General features: G+C 48.1%; 1 protein-coding gene across 3 annotated transcripts in view; it reads left to right on the forward strand.

Annotated features, from left to right (window-relative positions):
- The window catches only part of gatad2b (GATA zinc finger domain containing 2B), a 129946-nt gene that overhangs the window by 14841 nt on the left and 91959 nt on the right, over positions 1–23146 (forward strand). For 2 of the 3 annotated variants that reach the window (XM_067976082.1, XM_067976081.1), the window contains exon 1: positions 4603–4683. The gene's annotated coding sequence lies outside the window, so the exon portion shown is untranslated. Of the gene's footprint in view, positions 1–4535; positions 4684–23146 lie in introns of those variants that run through there. The other variant, XM_067976083.1, reaches the window with a different exon arrangement.

A 23146-nucleotide genomic window follows, 5' to 3' on the forward strand; every position in this document is an offset into this window, starting at 1 on the left:
AGTGTGTACGAGATGATTTTTTAGACCAGTATGTTGAGGAGCCAACTAGGGAACAGGCTATCCTAGATTGGGTATTGTGCAATGAGAAGGGGTTAATTAATAATCTTGTTGTGTGGGGTCCTTTAGGGAAGAGTGACCTTAACATGATAGAATTCTTCATTAAGATGGAAAGTGAAGTAGTCAAATCCAGAACTAGGGTCCTAAATCTAAACAAAGGAAATTACGAAGGTATGAGGAGTGAGTTGGCTAGGATAGATTGGGAAGCTTCATTAAAAGGCATGACGGTGGATAGGCAATGGCTAACATTTAAGGAACGAATGCATGAATTGCAACAATTATACATTCCTTTCTGGTGCAAAAACACAAAAGGAAAAGCAGCCCAACCATGGCTAACAAAAGAAATTAAGGATAATATTAGATCCAAAGAGGAGTCCTATAAAGTTGCCAGAAAAAGTAGCAAGCCTGAGGATTGGAAGCAGTTTAGAATTCAGCAAAAAAGGACCAAGAGATTGATTAAGAGGGAAAAATATAGTATGAGAGTAAACTTGCAAGGAACATAAAAGTGGACTGTAAAAGCTTCTACAAGTATGTAAAAAGACAAAGATTAGTGAAGACAAATGTAGGTCCCTTACAGTCAGAAACGGGAGAATTTATAATGGGGAACAAGGAAATGGCAGAGCAATTAAACAAATACTTTGGTTCTGTCTTCATGGAAGACGACACAAATAACTTCCCAGAAATACTAGGGAACCAAGGGTCTCGTGAGGAGGAATTAAAGGAGATTAGAATTAGTTAAAAAAGTAGTGCTGGAGAAATTAATGGGACTGAAAGCCGATAAATCCCCAGGGCCTGATAATCTGCATCCCAGAGTACTAAAAGAGGTAGCCATGGAAATAGTGGATGCACTAGTTGTCATCTTCCAAAATTCTATAGATTATGGAACAGTTCCTGCAGATTGGAGGGTGGCAAATGTAACCCCACTATTTAAAAAAGGAGGGAGAGAGAAAACAGGGAACTACAGACCGGTTAGGCGAACATCAGTAGTAGGGAAAATGCTCGAATTTATTATAAAGGATGTGATAACAGGACACTTAGAAAATATCAACGGGATTAGACAAAGTCAACATAGATTTATGAAAGGGAAATCATTTTTGACAAACCTCCTGGAGTTTTTTTGAGAATGTAACTGGTAGAATAGATAAGGGAGAACCAGTGGTTTATTTGGATTTTCAGAAGGCCTTTGATAAAGTCCCACATAAGAGGTTGGTGTGCAAAATTAAAGCACATGGGATTGGGGGTGATATACTGGCATGGATTGAGAATGGGTCTTTTTCGGGGTGGCAGGCAGTGACTAGTGGGGTACCGCAGGGATCAGTGCTTGGTCCTCAGCTATTCACTATATATATATATATATATATATATCAATAATTTGGATGAGGGAACCAAATGTAATATTTCCAAGTTTGCTGACGACACCAAAACTAGGTGGGATCGTGAGTTGTGAGGAGGATGCAAAGAGGCTTCAAGGCGATTTAGACAAGTTGAGTGAGTGGGCAAATACATGGCAGATTCAGTATAATGTGGATAAATGTGAAGTTATCCACTTCGGAAGGAAAAACAGAAAGGCAGAGTATTGTTTAAATGGTGATAGATTGGAGAATGTTGACGTACGAAGGGACCTGGGTGTCCTTGTACACCAGTCACTGAAAGCAAACATGCAGGTGCAGCAAGCAGTTCGGAAGGCAAATGGTATGTTGGCCTTCATTACAAGAGGATTTGAGTACAGGAGCAAGGATGCCTTACTGCAGTTATACAGGGCCTTGGTGAGACCACACCTGGAGTATTGTGTGCAGTTTTGGTCTCCTTACCTAAGAAAGGATATACTTGCCATAGAGGGAGTGCAGCGAAGGTTCACCAGACTGATTCCTGGGATGGCAGGACTGTTAGGAGAGATTGGGTCGACTCGGCCTGTATTCACTCGAGTTTAGAAGAATGAGAGGGGATCTCATTGAAACATATAAAATTCTGACAGGGCTCGACAGACTGGATGCAGGGAAGATGTTTCCCCTGGATGGGGGGGGGTCCAGACGAGGAGTCACAGTCTCAGGATACGGGGTAGGACATTTAGGACTGAGATGAGGAGAAATTTCTTCACTCAGAGGGTGGTGAACCTGTGGAATTCTCTACCACAAAAGGCTGTGGAGGCCAAGTCACTAAATATATTTAAGAAGGAGCTAGATAGATTTCTAGACACAAAAGGCATCAAGGGGCATGGGGAGAGAGCGGGAATATGGTATTGAGATAGAGGATCAGCCATGATCATATTGAATGGCAGAGCAGGCTCGAAGGGCCGAATGGCCTACTCCTGCTCCTATTTTCTATGTTTCTATCACCAAAAACAGGTAAACTGGTTACATATCTGATTTGTGTTTATGGGACTGCTGACCCATCAACAGTGGCTGAAATTCATTGGGCACCATACATGTCGGGACATCCTGACAAGGTTCTTTATAAGCACAACTTTGTGCTCGCTTTCGAATGAATAAAGGGCACCCCAAAGTATAATTAGTCCTCCCAAAATTTTCCAGAGAGGAACTGTCTGAATTTTTTCCCCCTAATTAACCTGGATTTTTAATCTGGTTTTTCGCCTCTCCCAGGAGATCACGTGGCTTCCGGGTGGAGTGGGGAGTGTCTGCATTGTGATGTCCAAGGCAGTCGCTGTTGTGTGGGACAGGCTGGATGGACCAGAGGGTCTTTTCCTGTCCGTCATTGTGCGTATGGGTTTGGTTTGCCACCCTTTTTGAAAATGGGAACCAGTCGCGTGATTGCATTTCCAACCTGCTGGGAATAAAGAGGCGATGAAAGAACGCTGGCCTGGTAAATGGTGCCCGACAGCTCAGAACAGCCGTAGAACGGCAAACTCTTCCCTTTTGAAAGCACTAACTGATCTCCAGTGCAGTTGCTCACAGGTCACCTGGGTTCCAGCGCAGTGGTTGTAATGTTAACCGCTAACCGGACCCTGTAGGCAACAAGAACTTGCATTTATATAGCGCCTTTTACATAACAAAACGTCCCAAGGCGCTTCACAGGATTGTAAATCAGGCAAAATCTGACACTGAGCCACAGAAGGAGATATTAGGACAGGTGACCAAAAGTTTGGTCAAAGAGGTAGGTTTTAAGGAGTGTCTTAAAGGAGGAGAGAGAGGCGTAGAGGTTTAGGGAGGGAATTCCAGAGCTTAGGGCCCAGGCAGCTGAAGGCACGGCCGCCAATGGTGGAGCGATGGAAATCGGGGATGAGCTAGAGGCCAGAATTGGAGGAGCGCAGAGATCTCGGAGGGTTGTAGGGGCTGGAGGAGGGCGAGGGCCGTGGAGGGATTTGAGAACCAGGATTAGAATTTTAAAATCGAGGTGTTGCTGGACCGGGAGCCAATGTAGATCAACAAGCACGGGGTGATGGGTGAACTGGACTTGGTGCGAGTTAGGATACAGGCAGCAAGGTTAATGACCAGGAGCAGGAATCCTGGGTGAATTTATTCCCCTCTCCAGCTGAGGAATATTCATGCCCCTGTCACTGCCTCATTTGAGACCAGCACAGACTACAGACTAATAGTCTTGCACGATCTTGAGTAAAAATCACAACTGTGTGACAGCTTTCTCCTTATCCGGGGTGAAGGGTGACAATGTGCTCATTCAACTCAAGCTCCCTCTACACTGTCCCATCAATCACTCCCAGGGCAGGTACAGCACGGGTTAGATACAGAGTAAAGTTCCCTCTACACTGTCCCATCAAACACTCCCAGGGCAGGTACAGCACGGGTTAGATACAGAGTAAAGTTCCCTCTACACTGTCCCATCAAACACTCCCAGGGCAGGTACAGCACGGGTTAGATACAGAGTAAAGCTCCCTCTACACTGTCCCATCAAACACTCCCAGGGCAGGTACAGCACGGGTTAGATACAGAGTAAAGTTCCCTCTACACTGTCCCATCAAACACTCCCAGGGCAGGTACAGCACGGGTTAGATACAGAGTAAAGTTCCCTCTACACCATCCCAAAAACAAACCTGAGCTCCAACTTCAGAAGAATGTCCCATACTGTACGGCAGTGGCAATTTTTCAGTTGTGCACCGGTCATTCTAAAGATCCTCTGAGTGAGATCACCAATTAATCCCAAACTCTGGGCCAGCCTATTCAGAGCTTGATTGAGACTGCCTAAAGTCACTGCATGGAGCACCCTTACAGCCGGCAGAGCTTGGAGAGAACCTTCGGGAGAACCCGTGAGCTTTGCCTTGATGTAGTACGGTCCCACACTAAAGCGCAGTCATTCAACTTCCTAAATTTAACTCCCCATAAGTTCAGGTCCAGTAGATGGTTCACTGAAGCCTGGTCAATCTCCGAGTGTTTATCTTGCCTCTCTAGGCGAGCTGCTAACCTAGTTTTCTTTCGAGCCCTGAGCTTGTGACCTGACAGATGGAAAACCAAAAGGCTGGTGATCTGGGCTTTTTTTTTACAATGTTAACTGATTTTGTTTTGCAGAGAATGTAGCATCTGGAGCGCAGTTGTGTCATTTCCCTCTCGAGCTCAGTTTCTGTCATTGGTTTCATGCCCAGGATGACGCTATTCGTCGCGTGACCTCAACATCTTCAGTCTTTGTCCCTCTGAATGGTTCAAGAGCCTCGGGCAGGTAAGGGAAATCCTGACATGCTGCATAGGGAGGGAGGCTGCTTCACGGCTCTACCAAAGGTGGCGCTGTTGAGTCCCAGAACATGTATGGCCGGAAGAAACATAAGAAATAGGAGCAGGAGGAGGCCATTCGGCCCCTCGAGCCTGCTCCGCCATTCATTAGGATCATGGCTGATCTTCGACCTCAACTCCACTTTCCCGCCCGATCCCCACATCCCTTGATTCCCCTAGAGTCCAAAAATCTATCAACCTTAGCCTTGAATATACTCAACGACTGAGCATCCACAGCCCTTTGGGGTAGAGAATTCCAAAGATTCACAGCCCTCTGTGAATGAAGAAATTCCTCCTCATCTCAGTCCTAAATGTCCGACCCCTTATCCTGAGACTATGCCCCCTAGTTCTAGACTGCAGCCAGGGGAAACATCCTCTCAGCATCTGTCCTGTCAAGCCCTCTTAGAATCTTATATGTTTCAATGCAATCACCTCTCATTCTTCTAAACTCCAGAGAATACAGGCCAACTCAATTTTTCCTCATTGAACAACCCTCTCGTCCCAGGAATCAATCTAGTGAACCTTCGTTGCACTGCCTCTAAGGCAAGTATATCCTTCCTTAGATAAGGAGACCAAAACTGTACATAATACTTCAGGTGTGGTCTCACCAAAGTCCTGTACAATTGCAGCAAGACTTCCTTACTCTTGTACTCCAACCCCCTTGCAATAAAGGCCAACATACCATTTGCCTTCCTAATTGCTTGCTGTACCTGCATGTTAACTTTCTGTGTTTCGTGTACAAAGACACTCAAATCTCTCTGAACACCAACATTTAATAGTTTCTCACCATTTAAAAATATTCTGTTTTTGTATTCTTCCTAACAAAGTGAATAACCTCACATTTCCCCACATTATACTCCATCTGCCACCTTCTTGCCCACTCACTTAACCTGTCTATATCCCTTTGCAGACTCTTTGTGTCCTCCTCACAGCTTACTTTCCCACTTGGCTTTGTATCGTCAGCAAACTTGGATACATTACACTCGGTCCCTTCATCTAAGTCATTAATATAGATTGTAAATAGCTGAGGCCCAAGCACTGATCCCTGCAGCACCCACTAGTTACAGCCTGCCAACCTGAGAATGACCCGTTTATTCCTACTCTCTGTTTTCTGTCCGTTAACCAATCCTCTATCCATGTTAATATATTACCCCCAACCCCATGAGCCCTAATCTTGTGTAACAACCTTTTATGTGGCACCTTATCGAATGCCTTTTGAAAATCCAAATATACTCCATCCACTGGTTCCTCTTTATCTACCCTGCTAGTTACACCCTCAAAAAATTCTAATGGATTTGTCAAACATGATTTCCCTTTCATAAAACCATGTTGGCTCTGCCTAATCATATCATGATTTTCTAAGTGCCTTGTACTCTATCCTTAAGAATAAATTCTAGTATTTTCCGTACTACTGATGTCAGGCTAACTGGCCTGTAGTTCCCTGTTTTCTCTCTCCCTCCTTTCTTGAATAGCGGGGTTACATTTGCTACTTTCCAATCCATGGGGACCGTTCTGGAATCTAGGGAATTTTGGAAGATGAAAACCAATGCATCCACTATCTCTGCAGCCTCCTTTTTTAAAACTCTACAATGTAGGCCATCAGGTCCTGGGGATTCGTCGGCTTTTAGTCCCATTAGTTTTTCTAAAACTTTTCCTTTACTAATCTTAATTACTTTAAGTTCCTCACACTCATTGGACCCTTGGTTCCCCACTGTTTTTTCTGTCTTCTACTGTGAAGACAGATTTGCATAATGTCTCTGCCATTTCCTTATTCCCCGTTATAATTTCTTCTGTCTCTGCCTATGGGTGGCAGCCATTTTGCGACATCTGAGTGGATGACAGTGGTGCTTCCTGCTTTTCCCAGCCATCTCTCCTCTGCTGAAGGTCTCACACGTTACATTCCTATAAGCCCTGGCAGATTTCCAGTTCACCATCCAAGTATCCATTAAGGCTAAAGAGTTGATTATCGATAGGCTATTTAGTTTTGGAGGCTGTGCCAGCCAAGCCCAGTGTTGCCCTTGCCTCGTGTCTGCAGCTGCATTTTGCAACAAGTCCATTTTGTTCCCGACTAGTTTAGCCTCTCCAGATGTGACGGCACCAGTTAACATTGTCACGGTCTTCAGTGAATTTTCAATGGCTTAAGAAAACCACTGTCTGTCCTGCCCTTCTCTTGCCCTCTGACCAAGTTTTGGACCTGGAAAAAGATGCCAACCCGACACGTCAGCTTGGCTCGTCTGGTAGAACTCTGGGTTAGAAGGTCAAGGGATGGAGACCCACTCCACCCGACACCGAGACCCAGGCTCACACTCCGGTACAAAACTAAGGGAGCGCTGCCTTGTCAGAGTTCTTTGGATGCCGTTTGTAACCGAGGTCTTGCCGGCCTGTGGAGGTCAAAGTTCAAGCTGTAATGGGGATGAGATCCCATGGTAACATGCAGGGTGATACGAACCAATGTCAGCATTATTTGCCCAGACACTTTCTTCAATTAACAAGTAAATAATCTCAATATTTTGACACACTGTGCTGAAGTTTTGGTGAAGCAAAAGTTGTTGTTCTACGTATAGTGATGGCGAAAATGCGTTTGGGTTCCCACTTGTTGTTGAGTGACGCTGGTTATTAAACGCTTGCTTGCAGCTACTCCTTGTAATGGAGTAAGTAGTTGTCTCGACTCGACCCGACTCGACCCGACTCGACCCGACCCGACTCGACCCGACTCGACCCGACCCGACCCGACCCGACCCGACTCGACCCGACCCTACTCGACCCGACCCGACTCGACCCGACCCGACTCGACCCGACTCGACCCGACCCGACTCGACCCGACCCGACTCGACCCGACTCGACCCGACCCGACTCGACCCGACCCACCCCAACCCGACCCACCCCAACCCAACCCAACTTCTTGTTCAAATGTCCTGTGAAACAATTTTTCTTTTATTCGTTCATGGGATATGGGCGTTGCTGGCGAGGCCGGCATTTATTGCCCTTGAGAAGGTGGTGGTGAGCCGCCGCCTTCATCCGCTGCAGTCCGTGTGGTGAAGGTTCTCCCACAGTGCTGTTAGGAAGGGAGTTCCAGGATTTTGACCCAGCGTGACGCGGCTGCTTGAAATTTTAAGCCGTTCCAATCCACGGATGACAGTAACAACGAATATTTTAATGTGTTACTCCCCGCACTACACCAGTGCTTTAGCTCAGTCTGTATTTTTTCCTTCCTTTGCATGGCTCTTCTCCGCTGCCTTCCCAAAGTTGCCGACTCTTGCTCCACAGGTGCTGACTGCCCTCCAGTACCTCGCCGAAGCGGCCACTCTGCAGGTGTGAGCCTTGGTTGTGAAGTGTTGGCAGGCTGTGTGCGGGCATTGCAGTCAGTCTGATGCTGCCCTCACCAGACGTCTGCCCGGGCACAGTTTCCAGCAAGGGTCACTGGACAGCAGTCCGGAGCAGGAACGCTGGTTGGTTTTTTCCTTTCTTATCCAAGCAATGTGGATAAATGGGATCCTGTGGATGTGGTGTACTTGCATTTCCAGAAGGCTTTTGACAAGGTGCCACATCAAAGGCTACTACACAAAATAAGAGCTCTTAGTGGAGGGGGTAACATATTAGCATGGATAAAGGATTGGTTAGCTAACGGGAAACAGAGAGTAGGCATAAGTGGGTCTCCACTCGTTGGCAAGATGTAACGAGTGGAGTGCCACAGGGATCAGTACTTGGGCCTCAACTATTTACAATCTATATCAATGACCTGGATGAAGGGACTGAATGGTTGTTAAATTTGCTGATGACACAAAGGTAGGTAGGAAAGTAAGTTGTGAAGAGGACATAAGGAGTCTGCAAAGGGATATAGATAGGTTAAGTGAGTGGGCAAAAATTTGGCAGATGGAGTATAATGCGGGAAAATGTGAACTTGTCCACTTTGGCAGGAGGAATAGAAAAGCAGTATATTTAAATGGAGAGAGATTGCAGAACTCTGAGGTACAGAAGGATCTGGGTGTCCTAGTACATGAATCACTAAAAGTTAGTATGCAGGTGCAGCAAGTGATTAGGAAGGCAAATGGAATGTTGTCATTTATTGCAAGGGGAATGGAATATAAAAGTCGAGATGTTTTGCTACAGTTATACAGGGCAATGGTAAGACCACATCTAGAATACTGTGAGCAGTTTTGGTCTCCTTATTTAAGAAAGGACGTAATTGCTTTGGAGGCAGTTCAGAGAAGGTTCACTCAACTGATTCCTGGGATGAGGGGGTTATCTTATGAGGAAAGGTTGGACAAGTTGGGACTGTATACACTGGAGTTTAGAAGAATGAGAGGTGATCTTATTGAAACATATCAGATCCTGAGGGGACTCGAAGGGGTAGATGCTGAGAGGATGTTTCCCCTTGTGGGAGAGACTAGAATTAGGGGCCACAGTTTAAAAATAAGGGGTCTCCCATTTAAGATGGAGATGAGGAGAAATTTTCTCTCTGGGGGTCGTGAGTCTGTGGAACTCCCTTCCCCAGAGAGCGGTGGAGGCAGGGTCATTGAATATTTTGAAGGCTGATTCCTGATTAACAAGAGAGTCAAAGGTTATAGTAGGTAGACGGGAAAGTAGGGTTGAGGCCACAATCAGATCAGCCATGATCTTATCAAATGGCAGAGCAGGCTCGAGGGGCTGAATGGCCTTCTCCTGCTCTTAATTTGTATGTTATTCCTGGAGGGATGAGGCTAATTTTAGTGCTCTCAGGGCTGCCCAGTTTGAGAACCGCTAACTCTACAGGACTCAAACCTCAGGCCCTCTCTGGTCATTATGGCTTAGTACTTACAGCACGTAGCACACTTACCCACCAAACTAGAGATCTCAGGGTCCTAACTGACAATACATTGAAGCTATCGCAACAATGCTCGGTGACAGTGAGTTCAGCAAATCAGACATTGGGATGTGTTAAAAGATCAATGTTGGCTGCCGCGTTTCCTACATTACAACAGTGACTACACTTCAAAAACCGCCATTGGTTGTAATGCGCTTTGGGACGTCCTGAGGTCGTGAAAGGTATTATACAATTGTAAGTCTTTTTTCTTTTTCGCCTCTGTTGTTATGTAAGGAAAAACGGCAACCAATTTGCACACAGCATGGTCGCACAAACAACCAGATAATCTGTTTTAGTGATGTTGGTTCAGGGATAAATATTGGTCCAGGATACCGGGGAGAACTCCCCTGCTCTTCTTCCATTCGTGGCCGTGGGATCTTTTACGTCCACCTGAGAGGGGCAGACAGTCTCACCGAAAAGACGCCTCCAGTTGGCTGTGTAGCTCTGAAATCTGCACCAACATTTATGAAGTTACTGATCGGGAATTGTAGAAATCTGTGAAGCCTAGAAATTGCAGTTAGTTCAGAGCATTTTGCCGGTGGCAATTATGCGATGTTATTTGTGGAATAACCTCTTAATTTGGAGGCAGTTTGTCTTATCGAGTGAATAAGCACAGCCTGTTTCTGTATGAAATAAATGCAAGACGCTATAACCATCAACGTTGACATTAACGCAAATGGATAATGGTTATTCTTTTTGACCGATATCAGCGACTGCCCGTTTTAAATGTGGCCGTTTTATGTGGTGGGTACTGTATTTAATTTGATCATTCGAAATAGGACCTGAATCTGATCACAGTAACGCACTCCAATCTTCCTACCTAGTTGCCCCTTCCTCTACGGGTGATGGAGGCAGAGTTGATGCAGGGAGCTGCTCTTGTACAGGGTTTCAGGAAGGGTTGGGGGGTGTTCAGATTGCTCGGCACTTTGTGCCAGTCCGAAGGTCACTGTCACAGCCCTGGGAAAAACCTACCTGGTTCCAAATCAAAATGGTATCAGATAGTAGCTGTTTCTTTTGTTTACCCCAGTCCCATGGTGTTGCTGTGGATTATTTGCTTGGCTCTGGGTAATGCACACAGCAGGAAATGGGACTGAAGCAGCCCTTGTGCAGCAAGTGTTTTAAGCAAATGGCGACAACTCTCATTTTAAAGAGGAGAAACCTTCTGATTCATAGAATCACACAGCACAGACGGAGGCAGTTCGGCCCATCGTGCCTGTGCCGGCTCTTTGAAAGAGCTATCCAATTAGTCCCACTCCCCTGCTCTTTACCTGTAGCCCTGCAAATTTTTCCCTTTCAAGCTTTTTCTTGATATATATTAATGACTTGGACATGGGTGTACAGGGCACAGTTTCAAAATTTGCAGATGACACAAAACTTGGAAGTGTAGCGAACAGTGAGGAGGATAGTGATAGACTTCAAGCAGACATAGACAGGCTGGTGGAATGGGCGGACATGTGGCAGATGAAATTTAACACAGAGAAGTGCGAAGTGTTAGGAAGAACGAGGAGAGGCAATATAAATTAAAAGGTACAATTCTAAAGGGGTGCAGGAACAGAGAGATCTGGGGGTCTATGTGCACAGGCCGTTGAAGGTAGCAGGGCAGGTTGAGAAAACAGATAAAAAGGCATCGGGATCCTGGGCTTTATAAATAGAGGCACAGAGTACAAAAGCAAGGAGGTTATGATGAACCTTCATAAAACACTGGTTTGGCCACAACTGGAGTATTGTGTCCAATTCTGGGCACTGCATTTTAGGAAGGATGTGAAGTCCTTAGAGAGGGTGCAGAAAAGATTTACTAGAATGATTCCAGGGATGATAGACTTTAGTTACGTGGATAGACTGGAGAAGCCTGGATTGTTCTCCTTCGGGCAGAGACGGTTGCGAGGAGATTGATAGAGGTGTTCAAAATCATGAAGGGTCTGGACAGTAGATAGAGAGAAACTGTGGAAGGGTCAAGAGCCAGAGGACATAGATTTAAGGTGATTGGCAAAACCCATGAGGAAAAACTTTTTTAAACAGCGAGTGGTTATGATCTGGAATGCACTGCCCAAGGGGGTGGTGGAGGCAGATTCAATCATGGCCTTCAAAAGGGAACTGGATAAGTACTTGAATGGAAAAAGTCTGCAGGGCTAGGGGGAAAGGGCAGGGGGAGTGGGACTAGCTGGATTGCTCTTGCAGAGAGCTGGCACGGGGCTTGACGGGCCGAATTTTAAGAAGGAGCTAGATAGATTTCTAGACACAAAAGGCATCAAGGGATATGGGGAGAGAGCGGGAATATGGTAGTGACATAGAGGATCAGCCATGATCATATTGAATGGCGGAGCAGGCTCGAAGGGCCGAATGGCCTACTCCTGCTCCTATTTTCTATGTTTCTATGAATGGCCTCCTTCTGTGCTGTAACCATTTTATGATTCTATAAGTATTTATTCAATTCCCCTTTGAAAGTTACTATTGAATCTGCTTCCACCGCCCTTTCAGGCAGCGAATTACAGATCATAACAACTCACTGCGTCAAAAACATTAAACAAAAGCAGATTGCCTTAAATCTGTGTCCTCCGGTTCCCGACCCTTCTGTCACTGTAAACAGTTTCTCCTTATTTACTCTTATCAAAACCCCTCATGATTTTGAACACCTCTATCAATCTCCCCTTAACCTTCTCTGCTCTAAGGAGAACAATCCCAGCTTCTCCAGTCTCTCCACATAACTGAAGTCCCTCATCCCTGGTACCATTCTAGTAAATCTCCTCTGCACCCTCTCCAAGGCCTTGACATCCCTCCTAAAGTGTGGTGCCCAGAATTGGACACAATACTCCAGCTGGGGCCTAACCAGTGATTTATAAAGGTTGAGCACAACTTCCTTGGTTTTGTACTCTCTGCCTCTATTTATAAAGCTAAAGATCCCTTATGCCTTTTTAACTCCTTCTCAACGTGTCCTGCCACCTTCAAAGATTTGTGTACATACACCCCCAGGCGCCTCTGTTCCTGCACCCCCTTTAAAATTGTACCATTTAGTTTATATTGCCTCTCCTCATTCTTCCTACCGAAATGAATCAGTACACACTGCTCTAAGTTAAATTTCATCTGCCACATGTCTACCCATTTCACCAGTTTGTGTCCTCCTGAAGTCTGTTACTGTCCTCCTCACTGTTTACTGCATTTTGAGTTTTGTGTCAACTGCAAACTTTGAAATTATACCCTATATACCCAAGTCCAGGTCATAGATATATATCAAAAAGGGCAGTGGTCCCAATACTGACCCCTGGGGAACACCACTGTATACTCTCTGTTTCTGTCCCCTAGCCAATTTTGTATCCACGCTGCCACCGTTCCTTTAATCCCATGGGCTTCAATTTTACTAACAAGTCTATTCTGTGGTACTTTATCATGGCAATTCAAACAGGACGTACAACAACTGATGAAATCCATGGGCTGGGGTCTGTGTACAGTGGATTGATTGCACTATTTGGGGATAAAATTGCTGTTATTGACTGCTGCCACTGTAGGGTAATCTTTGAGATCCGAAAAGTTCCTTTCAGATTTCCTGGATTTAATGGGATGGAATGAGCCTGTTTTAACTTTGTAACTCGAACAATATGATCTGAATCAGGACCCGGCTTGGATTTCAAAGCAAATCTCTGTATAAAGGCAGGCGCCAGTTCAACTTTCATCTCATGCATAAAATGGTGCACTGACCGTTTGGGCGAACTGTAATTCAGTCCACACAGTCTGAGCGAGATTGAGTGGTTTCTGGAACTGGGTGCACCCCCTCCCCCTGGGATTGAAGTAAAAGTACAACTCTCTCTCCCAGCACCTGTAATCATACTGTGCACACACTCTCTCTCCCAGCACCTGTAATCACAATGTGCACACACTCTCTCCCAGCACCTGTAATCATACTGTGCACACACTCTCTCCCAGCACCTGTAATCACACTGTGCACACACACTCTCTCCGAGCACCTGTAATCATACTGTGCACACACTCTCTCCGAGCACCTGTAATCATACTGTGCACACACTCTCTCCCAGCACCTGTAATCATACTGTGCACACACTCTCTCCCAGCACCTGTAATCATACTGTGCACACACTCTCTCCCAGCACCTGTAATCATACTGTGCACACACTCTCTCCCAGCACCTGTAATCATACTGTGCACACACACTCTCTCCCAGCACCTGTAATCATACTGTGCACACACACTCTCTCCCAGCACCTGTAATCACAATGTGCACACACTCTCTCCCAGCACCTGTAATCGTACTGTGCACACACTCTCTCCCAGCACCTGTAATCATACTGTGCACACACACTCTCTCCCAGCACCTGTAATCACAATTTGCACACACTCTCTCCCAGCACCTGTAATCGTACTGTGCACACACTCTCTCCCAGCACCTGTAATCACACTGTGCACACACTCTCTCTCCCAGCACCTGTAATCATACTGTGCACACACTCTCTCTCCCAGCACCTGTAATCACACTGTGCACACACTCTCTCTCCCAGCACCTGTAATCACACTGTGCACACACTCTCTCTCCCAGCACCTGTAATCATACTGTGCACACACTCTCTCCCAGCACCTGTAATCACACTGTGCACACACTGTCTCTCCCAGCACCTGTAATCATACCGTGCACACACTCTCTCTCCCAGCACCTGTAATCACACTGTGCACACACTGTCTCTCCCAGCACCTGTAATCATACTGTGCACACACTCTCTCTCCCAGCACCTGTAATCGTACTGTGCACACACTCTCTCTCCCAGCACCTGTAATCACACTGTGCACACACTCTCTCTCCCAGCACCTGTAATCATACTGTGCACACACTCTCTCCCAGCACCTGTAATCATACTGTGCACACACTCTCTCTCCCAGCACCTGTAATCGTACTGTGCACACACTCTCTCTCCCAGCACCTGTAATCGTACTGTGCACACACTCTCTCTCCCAGCACCTGTAATCATACTGTGCACACACTCTCTCTCCCAGCACCTGTAATCGTACTGTGCACACACTCTCTCTCCCAGCACCTGTAATCATACTGCGCACACACTGTCTCTCCCAGCACCTGTAATCACACTGTGCACACACTCTCTCCCAGCACCTGTAATCACACTGTGCACACACTCTCTCTCCCAGCACCTGTAATCACACTGTGCACACACAGTCTCTCCCAGCACCTGTAATCACACTGTGCACACACTCTCTCTCCCAGCACCTGTAATCATACTGTGCACACACTCTCTCCCAGCACCTGTAATCACACTGTGCACACACTCTCTCTCCCAGCACCTGTAATCATACTGTGCACACACTCTCTCCCAGCACCTGTAATCATACTGTGCACACACTCTCTCTCCCAGCACCTGTAATCATACTGTGCACACACTCTCTCTCCCAGCACCTGTAATCACACTGTGCACACACTCTCTCTCCCAGCACCTGTAATCACACTGTGCACACACTCTCTCTCCCAGCACCTGTAATCACACTGTGCACACAGTCTCTCCCAGCACCTGTAATCACACTGTGCACACACTCTCTCCCAGCACCTGTAATCATACTGTGCACACACTCTCTCTCCCAGCACCTGTAATCATACTGTGGACACAGTCTCTCCCAGCACCTGTAATCATACTGTGCACACACTCTCTCTCCCAGCACCTGTAATCACACTGTGCACACAGTCTCTCCCAGCACCTGTAATCATACCGTGCACACACTGTCTCTCCCAGCACCTGTAATCATACTGTGCACACACTCTCTCCCAGCACCTGTAATCATACTGTGCACACACTCTCTCTCCCAGCACCTGTAATCGTACTGTGCACACACTCTCTCTCCCAGCACCTGTAATCACACTGTGCACACACTCTCTCTCCCAGCACCTGTAATCATACTGTGCACACACTCTCTCCCAGCACCTGTAATCATACTGTGCACACACTCTCTCTCCCAGCACCTGTAATCGTACTGTGCACACACTCTCTCTCCCAGCACCTGTAATCGTACTGTGCACACACTCTCTCTCCCAGCACCTGTAATCATACTGTGCACACACTCTCTCTCCCAGCACCTGTAATCGTACTGTGCACACACTCTCTCTCCCAGCACCTGTAATCATACTGTGCACACACTGTCTCTCCCAGCACCTGTAATCACACTGTGCACACACTCTCTCTCCCAGCACCTGTAATCATACTGTGCACACACTCTCTCTCCCAGCACCTGTAATCATACTGTGCACACACTCTCTCTCCCAGCACCTGTAATCATACTGTGCACACACTCTCTCCCAGCACCTGTAATCACACTGTGCACACACTCTCTCTCCCAGCACCTGTAATCATACTGTGCACACACTGTCTCTCCCAGCACCTGTAATCATACTGTGCACACACTGTCTCTCCCAGCACCTGTAATCACACTGTGCACACACTCTCTCCCAGCACCTGTAATCACACTGTGCACACACTCTCTCTCCCAGCACCTGTAATCATACTGTGCACACACTCTCTCTCCCAGCACCTGTAATCATACTGTGCACACACTCTCTCCCAGCACCTGTAATCACACTGTGCACACACTCTCTCTCCCAGCACCTGTAATCATACTGTGCACACACTCTCTCCCAGCACCTGTAATCACACTGTGCACACACTCTCTCTCCCAGCACCTGTAATCATACTGTGCACACACTCTCTCCCAGCACCTGTAATCACACTGTGCACACACTCTCTCTCCCAGCACCTGTAATCATACTGCGCACACACTGTCTCTCCCAGCACCTGTAATCACACTGTGCACACACTCTCTCCCAGCACCTGTAATCACACTGTGCACACACTCTCTCTCCCAGCACCTGTAATCACACTGTGCACACACAGTCTCTCCCAGCACCTGTAATCACACTGTGCACACACTCTCTCTCCCAGCACCTGTAATCATACTGTGCACACACTCTCTCCCAGCACCTGTAATCACACTGTGCACACACTCTCTCTCCCAGCACCTGTAATCATACTGTGCACACACTCTCTCTCCCAGCACCTGTAATCGTACTGTGCACACACTCTCTCTCCCAGCACCTGTAATCATACTGCGCACACACTGTCTCTCCCAGCACCTGTAATCACACTGTGCACACACTCTCTCCCAGCACCTGTAATCACACTGTGCACACACTCTCTCTCCCAGCACCTGTAATCACACTGTGCACACACAGTCTCTCCCAGCACCTGTAATCACACTGTGCACACACTCTCTCTCCCAGCACCTGTAATCATACTGTGCACACACTCTCTCCCAGCACCTGTAATCACACTGTGCACACACTCTCTCTCCCAGCACCTGTAATCATACTGTGCACACACTCTCTCCCAGCACCTGTAATCATACTGTGCACACACTCTCTCTCCCAGCACCTGTAATCATACTGTGCACACACTCTCTCTCCCAGCACCTGTAATCACACTGTGCACACACTCTCTCTCCCAGCACCTGTAATCACACTGTGCACACACTCTCTCTCCCAGCACCTGTAATCACACTGTGCACACAGTCTCTCCCAGCACCTGTAATCACACTGTGCACACACTCTCTCCCAGCACCTGTAATCATACTGTGCACACACTCTCTCTCCCAGCACCTGTAATCATACTGTGGACACAGTCTCTCCCAGCACCTGTAATCATACTGTGCACACACTCTCTCTCCCAGCACCTGTAATCACACTGTGCACACAGTCTCTCCCAGCACCTGTAATCATACCGTGCACACACTGTCTCTCCCAGCACCTGTAATCATACTGTGCACACACTCTCTCCCAGCACCTGTAATCATACTGTGCACACACTCTCTCTCCCAGCACCTGTAATCGTACTGTGCACACACTCTCTCTCCCAGCACCTGTAATCACACTGTGCACACACTCTCTCTCCCAGCACCTGTAATCATACTGTGCACACACTCTCTCCCAGCACCTGTAATCATACTGTGCACACACTCTCTCTCCCAGCACCTGTAATCGTACTGTGCACACACTCTCTCTCCCAGCACCTGTAATCGTACTGTGCACACACTCTCTCTCCCAGCACCTGTAATCATACTGTGCACACACTCTCTCTCCCAGCACCTGTAATCGTACTGTGCACACACTCTCTCTCCCAGCACCTGTAATCATACTGTGCACACACTGTCTCTCCCAGCACCTGTAATCACACTGTGCACACACTCTCTCTCCCAGCACCTGTAATCATACTGTGCACACACTCTCTCTCCCAGCACCTGTAATCATACTGTGCACACACTCTCTCTCCCAGCACCTGTAATCATACTGTGCACACACTCTCTCCCAGCACCTGTAATCACACTGTGCACACACTCTCTCTCCCAGCACCTGTAATCATACTGTGCACACACTGTCTCTCCCAGCACCTGTAATCATACTGTGCACACACTGTCTCTCCCAGCACCTGTAATCACACTGTGCACACACTCTCTCCCAGCACCTGTAATCACACTGTGCACACACTCTCTCTCCCAGCACCTGTAATCATACTGTGCACACACTCTCTCTCCCAGCACCTGTAATCATACTGTGCACACACTCTCTCCCAGCACCTGTAATCACACTGTGCACACACTCTCTCTCCCAGCACCTGTAATCATACTGTGCACACACTCTCTCCCAGCACCTGTAATCACACTGTGCACACACTCTCTCTCCCAGCACCTGTAATCATACTGTGCACACACTCTCTCCCAGCACCTGTAATCACACTGTGCACACACTCTCTCCCAGCACCTGTAATCATACTGTGCACACACTCTCTCTCCCAGCACCTGCAATCATACTGTGCACACACTCTCTCTCCCAGCACCTGTAATCACACTGTGCACACAGTCTCTCCCAGCACCTGTAATCACACTGTGCACACACTCTCTCTCCCAGCACCTGTAATCACACTGTGCACACACTCTCTCTCCCAGCACCTGTAATCATACTGTGCACACACTCTCTCTCCCAGCACCTGTAATCATACTGTGGACACAGTCTCTCCCAGCACCTGTAATCATACTGTGGACACACTCTCTCTCCCAGCACCTGTAATCACACTGTGCACACACTCTCTCTCCCAGCACCTGTAATCACACTGTGCACACAGTCTCTCCCAGCACCTGTAATCACACTGTGCACACACTCTCTCTCCCAGCACCTGTAATCACACTGTGCACACACTCTCTCTCCCAGCACCTGTAATCACACTGTGCACACACTCTCTCTCCCAGCACCTGTAATCACACTGTGCACACAGTCTCTCCCAGCACCTGTAATCACACTGTGCACACACTCTCTCTCCCAGCACCTGTAATCATACTGTGCACACACTCTCTCTCCCAGCACCTGTAATCACACTGTGCACACACTCTCTCCCAGCACCTGTAATCATACTGTGCACACACTCTCTCTCCCAGCACCTGTAATCATACTGTGCACACACTCTCTCTCCCAGCACCTGTAATCACACTGTGCACACACTCTCTCCCCCAGCACCTGTAATCGTACTGTGCACACACTGTCTCTCCCAGCACCTGTAATCATACTGTGCACACACTCTCTCCCAGCACCTGTAATCATACTGTGCACACACTCTCTCTCCCAGCACCTGTAATCATACTGTGCACACACTCTCTCTCCCAGCACCTGTAATCACACTGTGCACACACTCTCTCCCCCAGCACCTGTAATCATACTGTGCACACACTCTCTCTCCCAGCACCTGTAATCACACTGTGCACACACTCTCTCCCAGCACCTGTAATCATACTGTGCACACACTCTCTCCCAGCACCTGTAATCGTACTGTGCACACACTCTCTCCCAGCACCTGTAATCACACTGTGCACACACTCTCTCTCCCAGCACCTGTAATCATACTGTGCACACACTCTCTCCCAGCACCTGGAATGATACTGTGCACACACTCTCTCTCCCAGCACCTGTAATCACACTGTGCACACAGTCTCTCTCCCAGCACCTGTAATCACACTGTGCACACACTCTCTCTCCCAGCACCTGTAATCACACTGTGCACACACTCTCTCTCCCAGCACCTGTAATCGTACTGTGCACACACTCTCTCCCAGCACCTGTAATCATACTGTGCACACACTCTCTCCCAGCACCTGTAATCACACTGTGCACACACTGTCTCTCCCAGCACCTGTAATCATACTGTGCACACTCTCTCCCCCAGCACCTGTAATCACACTGTGCACACACTGTCTCTCCCAGCACCTGTAATCATACTGTGCACACACTCTCTCCCAGCACCTGTAATCACACTGTGCACACAGTCTCTCTCCCAGCACCTGTAATCACACTGTGCACACACTGTCTCTCCCAGCACCTGTAATCGTACTGTGCACACACTCTCTCTCCCAGCACCTGTAATCATACTGTGCACACACTCTCCCCCAGCACCTGTAATCATACTGTGCACACTCTCTCTCCCAGCACCTGTAATCACACTGTGCACACACTGTCTCCCCCAGCACCTGTAATCATACTGTGCACACACTCTCTCTCCCAGCACCTGTAATCACACTGTGCACACACTCTCCCCCAGCACCTGTAATCATACTGTGCACACACTCTCTCTCCCAGCACCTGTAATCACACTGTGCACACACTCTCCCCCAGCACCTGTAATCACACTGTGCACACACACTCTCTCTCCCAGCACCTGTAATCATACTGTGCACACACTATCTCCCAGCACCTGTATTCACACTGTGCACACACACTCTCTCTCCCAGCACCTGTAATCACACTGTGCACACACTCTCTCCCAGCACCTGTAATCACACTGTGCACACACTCTCTCCCAGCACCTGTAATCATACTGTGCACACACTCTCTCCCAGCACCTGTAATCATACTGTGCACACAGTCTCTCCCAGCACCTGTAATCACACTGTGCACACACTCTCTCTCCCAGCACCTGTAATCGTACTGTGCACACACTCTCTCTCCCAGCACCTGTAATCACACTGTGCACACACTCTCTCTCGCAGCACCTGTAATCACACTGTGCACACACTCTCTCTCCCAGCACCTGTAATCATACTGTGCACACACACTCTCTCCCAGCACCTGTAATCATACTGTGCACACACTGTCTCTCCCAGCACCTGTAATCATACCGTGCACACACTCTCTCTCCCAGCACCTGTAATCACACTGTGCACACACTCTCTCTCCCAGCACCTGTAATCATACTGTGCACACACTGTCTCTCCCAGCACCTGTAATCATACCGTGCACACACTCTCTCTCCCAGCACCTGTAATCACACTGTGCACACACTCTCTCTCCCAGCACCTGTAATCACACTGTGCACACACTCTCTCTCCCAGCACCTGTAATCACACTGTGCACACACTCTCTCTCCCAGCACCTGTAATCACACTGTGCACACACTCTCTCTCCCAGCACCTGTAATCATACTGTGCACACACTCTCTCTCCCAGCACCTGTAATCATACTGTGCACACACTCTCTCCCAGCACCGGCAATCATACTGTGCACACACTCTCTCTCCCAGCACCTGTAATCACACTGTGCACACACTCTCTCTCCCAGCACCTGTAATCATACTGTGCACACACTCTCTCTCCCAGCACCTGTAATCACACTGTGCACACACTCTCTCTCCCAGCACCTGTAATCGTACTGTGCACACACTCTCTCCCAGCACCTGTAATCATACTGTGCACACACTCTCTCCCAGCACCTGTAATCACACTGTGCACACACAGTCTCTCCCAGCACCTGTAATCACACTGTGCACACACAGTCTCTCCCAGCACCTGTAATCGTACTGTGCACACACTCTCTCCCAGCACCTGTAATCATACTGTAGACACACTCTCTCTCCCAGCACCTGTAATCACACTGTGCACACACTGTCTCTCCCAGCACCTGTAATCGTACTGTGCACACACTCTCTCTCCCAGCACCTGTAATCATACTGTGCACACACAGTCTCTCCCAGCACCTGTAATCGTACTGTGCACACACTCTCTCCCAGCACCTGTAATCATACTGTAGACACACTCTCTCTCCCAGCACCTGTAATCACACTGTGCACACACACTCTCTCCCAGCACCTGTAATCATACTGTAGACACACTCTCTCTCCCAGCACCTGTAATCACACTGTGCACACACTCTCTCCCAGCACCTGTAATCATACTGTAGACACACTCTCTCTCCCAGCACCTGTAATCGTACTGTGCACACACTCTCTCCCAGCACCTGTAATCATACTGTAGACACACTCTCTCTCCCAGCACCTGTAATCGTACTGTGCACACACTCTCTCTCCCAGCACCTGTAATCATACTGTGCACACACTCTCTCTCCCAGCACCTGCAATCATACTGTAGACACACTCTCTCTCCCAGCACCTGTAATCGTACTGTGCACACCCTCTCTCCCAGCACCTGTAATCATACTGTAGACACACTCTCTCTCCCAGCACCTGTAATCACACTGTGCACATTCTCTCCCAGCACCTGTAATCACACTGTGCACACACACTCTCACCCAGCACCTGTAATCATACTGTGCACACACTCTCTCTCCCAGCACCTGTAATCGTACTGTGCACACACTCTCTCTCCCAGCACCTGTAATCGTACTGTGCACACACACTCTCTCCCAGCACCTGTAATCACACTGTGCACACACTCTCTCTCCCAGCACCTGTAATCATACTGTGCACACACTCTCTCCCAGCACCTGTAATCATACTGTGCACACACACTCTCTCCCAGCACCTGTAATCACACTGTGCACACACTCTCTCTCCCAGCACCTGTAATCACACTGTGCACACACTCTCTCTCCCAGCACCTGTCATCACACTGTGCACACACTGTCTCTCCCAGCACCTGTAATCACACTGTGCACACACTCTCTCTCCCAGCACCTGTAATCACACTGTGCACACACTCTCTCCCAGCACCTGTAATCACACTGTGCACACAGTCTCTCCCAGCACCTGTAATCACACTGTGCACACACTCTCTCTCCCAGCACCTGTAATCACACTGTGCACACACTCTCTCTCCCAGCACCTGTAATCACACTGTGCACACACTCTCTCCCAGCACCTGTAATCATACTGTGCACACACTCTCTCCCAGCACCTGTAATCACACTGTGCACACACTCTCTCACCCAGCACCTGTAATCATACTGTGTACACTCTCTCTCCCAGCACCTGTAATCATACTGTGCACACACTCTCTCTCCCAGCACCTGTAATCATACTGTGTACACTGTCTCTCCCAGCACCTGTAATCGTACTGTGCACACACTCTCTCTCCCAGCACCTGTAATCACACTGTGCACACACTCTCTCTCCCAGCACCTGTAATCATACTGTGCACACACTCTCTCCCAGCACCTGTAATCATACTGTGCACACACTCTCTCTCCCAGCACCTGTAATCGTACTGTGCACACACTCTCTCTCCCAGCACCTGTAAT

Source organism: Heptranchias perlo, chromosome 44 (genome assembly GCF_035084215.1).
Source record: "Heptranchias perlo isolate sHepPer1 chromosome 44, sHepPer1.hap1, whole genome shotgun sequence".
Classification (NCBI taxonomy): domain Eukaryota; kingdom Metazoa; phylum Chordata; class Chondrichthyes; order Hexanchiformes; family Hexanchidae; genus Heptranchias; species Heptranchias perlo.